This window comes from Rhinopithecus bieti, unplaced genomic scaffold (assembly GCF_001698545.2).
Source record: "Rhinopithecus bieti isolate Rb0 unplaced genomic scaffold, ASM169854v2 scaffold_31173, whole genome shotgun sequence".
In the NCBI taxonomy this organism is placed as follows: domain Eukaryota; kingdom Metazoa; phylum Chordata; class Mammalia; order Primates; family Cercopithecidae; genus Rhinopithecus; species Rhinopithecus bieti.
The window spans coordinates 1,747,389-1,751,442 of record NW_016813861.1 but is presented as its reverse complement, the minus strand read 5'-3'; the positions used below and the strand labels follow the sequence as shown (position 1 = coordinate 1,751,442).

General features: G+C 43.0%; 1 pseudogene; it reads right to left on the bottom strand.

Annotated features, from left to right (window-relative positions):
- Positions 1 to 2,536: 2,536 nt before the first annotated feature.
- Positions 2,537 to 3,285, bottom strand: LOC108513292 (mitochondrial carrier homolog 1 pseudogene; annotated as a pseudogene).
- Positions 3,286 to 4,054: the final 769 nt, after the last annotated feature.

Sequence of the window (4,054 nt, the reverse complement as noted above, 5' to 3'; positions counted from 1 at the left end):
TTTTTTTTTTTTTTTTTTTTTTTTTTTTGAAACGGAGACTCGCTCTGTAGCCCAGGCTGGAGTGTAATGGCATAATCTCACCTCACTGCAACCTCCACCTCGGGGTTCAAGTGATTCTCCTGCCTCCGCCTTCCAAGTAGCTGGGATTACAGGTACACGCCATGCCCACCTAATTTTAGTATTTTCACTACAGATGGGGTTTCACCATGTTGGCAAGGCTGGTCTCAAACTCCTGACCTCATCAAATGATCCACCTGCCTCGGCCTCCCAAAATGCTGGGGATTACAAGCATGAGCCACCGCACCAGTGTCTAATTTTCTTACACACATTTCTACGTCAACTTTGTAGTTTAAATTGTTGCCAAATTTTTCAAAGTCACAGCTACTTTTAATGAGTTATGGTATGGAAGCTTGCATTTAATTATAACAGCATTGTGTGACATTCAAATCTCTTCAATTTCATTGTTTCCTTCCCTCTTGGTGTAACTATATTATTAAATAGCACATAATACATTGATGAACCTATTTTTATAGCTGATTAGCAAAATGTATATTTTACCTTTCCAGACCGTACACACAGTTGCTAAGCAGTTATTAAAATGCATCTATCAATAAACATCCACGTAGGAGTGTTTTCACTTATCTACTGCTGCATAACAAACCACTCTAAAACTTAATGGCTTAAAAAAAACAATTGATACTTTTGCTCAAGATTCTGCAATCTAGGCAAGGCTCAGCTGACACCTCCCCAGCCATCATATAAGGCTGCATTTAGCTGACCGAGACCAGGTAGGATACTTGGACAGACAAGCCTCCCTCTCTCCCAGCATGTAGTTCTAGGGCCGCTCTCCATTCATGTGACTGCCCACTAAAATAACTGGACTTCACAGATATAATTGCTGGAACTTCTCAAAACCTAGGCCTGGAACTTGCACAGTATTGATTCTGCTGATTTTATCAGTTAAAGTCTAAGACTTATGCCACACACAGAAGGAAGGGCCTACCCAATGGTGTAAATACTGAAAGCAGTAGTTTTCTTGGAGCCCTCACTGTAACAGATCATAAGGACAATTTATATTCCATCTTCAGAACTTATACTGTATTCCTGGGGGCTAAGAGCATAGAAGAGGCAAGATTTTTTTTTTTTTAATTTCTGGGAAAATACTTGAAAGCAAGGCAATAGATGAGTAGTAGATTGGGGGTGAGGGATGAACATAGTCAACTGTAAAATAGCATATCTGAACAGCATTAGTATAAAAATGTAGACCTTCATATACCTTTTTAATGGAACTTGGTTATTGGTAAAATTAAGAAGGAGTTGTATATAGAGGCTTAGTTATTATTATGCAACACATAATCTTCAAGAAACTGAACAAGGGAGATGATACACCAGGTTTATTACAGGAAAGTGTATACACTACACTTCATTCACTGTTAGTGTCAGGCTAACCAGCAGAATCAGTGGAAAGCCAAGAGCAAGCAATCTTTTAACCTTTCATCCAGAACCTCTCACAGTCAACTAGCCTGGGAGGGTGTCGGCTCTATATACTTCATCTAGTCAGTCTCTCACTGGGAAAGGCAGAGAATACTCTCATTCCATACACCCTTTGTATTCAATAGCTTAACTTCCTCAAGTCAATGAAGCCACTCTGAAACTTGATACTCTATGGATCTTCCTTAAATTGGACCTATATGTAATATATATCTTTATTTCCTTCTATAAAGCCATCCAAAAAAAAAAAAGAAGAAGAAGAACAGCGAATTCTATTTCTTTTTTTCTTTTCTCCACCACCAATACATTTATTTGCAGGAGATGGGGTCAAATCTTACCATGAACTGGGTAGGACTAGAGATGCTGATCTGCCCAACCTCTGGGTACTCACAACTGCACAGGTAACCAGATCCTATATGCGAGGCATCACCATTAAACGGATGAGCATTAGATGAGGAGGACACATTCTAAGTATTCACATGATTTCCCATTCAGAGGAAGGTGCTGCCCTCATTATCAGAAGAATAGTGTTGAGAAAAATGCAGGCAGAGCCTAGCATTTGCCTACCAGCATAGGCCTAGACATGATGGTGGCTGTGTGCCAGGGGATCACACCCTGTTTACAAAGGAGGAGAATGATGCTCCCAGCTGAGTTGCAGGATGGGCGCTGCGCTCACTGGAGGGGTAGATCGGGTGGGGTCTGACCTCATTAGCCTTTCCCTGTCCAACCTGGGCCCCCACAAGCCATTCTCCGGCCCTCTGCACAAGACAGACTCAGCAAATCCATGAGGTATGGGGATTCTGCCAACTCCCCACCTTCCCCCACCTTTCCCAGGTCTGGCAGGTGACCCAATCCACTGGGTGCAGCCTCACCTCCACCCAACTCCACATCTGGATAGACACATGGCAAATATGGAAATTGAAACCCAGCTAGGCTGGAGCACATCTGATTGTTGTTGGGTTGGAGTCGTCTTGCAGGTATCCCGAGATGGTCAGGCCTCACTCACGGTGGCCAGGTTGAGACCGTGTGTTTTAGATGATTCAGGTTACTCCAGGACAAAGCATGATCCTGATGACACCCAGCGTAAAAGCAGGCTGGAGCCTTGGAAGAGCTGGCCCTGCATACTGAGGTACTTCCAGCAGTGAATCCAGGATTTGAACACCAGGGAGTAACAGGGGAGCCCAGCCTGCAGGCCGCAGTTGTTCACAGCCAGGAAGTCGTCAACTAGCAGGAAGGGGTAGGTCAGCATGCTCACTGTGATCCCCATCAAGCCCTTGGTGTGGCTCCGGATGGCCAGGGCCTGGTGGAAGCTGTCATCCACCAGGTAGGCACTGATGAAGTGGGCCAGTAAGTTATAGCCCCACAAGAAAACCACATCACCCAGGAGGTGAGGGATTTATCCAACAAATCCCAGCAGCCCTTCCTCTTTGAAAAGTTTCCCAATGGAGCTCAGCACGCCACTGTACTTGGCTTCCCATCCCACAAACTGGACCATCCAGCGCATTGAGATGACACACAGCGGGTGGGCCAACATGCGGGACATGCACTGCATCATTATCCCATAGGAGGTCTCCCTCACCACTTTCCTCAGGGAAGTCTTCATATCATCCTTGTTGGAAACCTGCTAGATCTCATCTGGAGGGAAAACCTTCTTCATACTACCCAGGTCACAGTAAAGAGGGCATTGGACATCAGCCGAGGCCTCAGGGCTCAGAACAGCCCTATCTTACCATTCACTTGCACATCGTACTTGGCATAGGTGAAGAAGCTTGGCAGATAGAGGACTTTCCTCCCCAGCACGTAAGGCTTTGTGTTTGGGTCTTCCTTAATTAAAGCAAGTTCGTAACAAAGTTGTTCTAAATTACCTCGAATTTTGATAACATGTCATAAAACTCATCTGTTAAGCTTTAATAGCTACACGTGCCAACCAACTTAATGTAATATATAATATTTTTCAAAGAAAAAAACTCACATGTATTACAACTGACCTCTATTGGTATTTCTTCAGTTTACCCTAAATGTTGACAAGTTTTGCCATTTATTATTTAAATTTGGAGAGGACAAATCTTAGGAAAAGCAAAAAGTTTAAGGAACACAAAGAATTCTATTCAAAGAAACTCACAAAATAAATTTTGGAGCACAAACTGTGGTATGACAGTTTTCCTTTGTATTTCTAAACAACCACTAATAAGACTTTCTTTTGCAATATGCAAGCTTCTTTCATCAAGCCAATTGGTTTAATTAGCATTTACATCATTTTAAGTTATGACTCACATTAACAAAATAGAACAGTTGTAGAAACAACGAAACTTTAACGCTCACTCAGACATCACCTAACCCTAACCTTGTCTCTGCTTTCCAGATGTAGCAGCCAGCAGCTTCTTTAGATGAAAGGGGAATGGAAAGGAACGGTTTCCAAGGGGAAGGGGATGAGGGTAATAACATGGATCCAGAGCATATATGCTACCCATATATTCATGTGAAGGATCTCCTGTCTAATAACATGGATCCAGAGCATATATACTATCCATACACTCATGTGAAGGATCTCCTGTCTAATAAC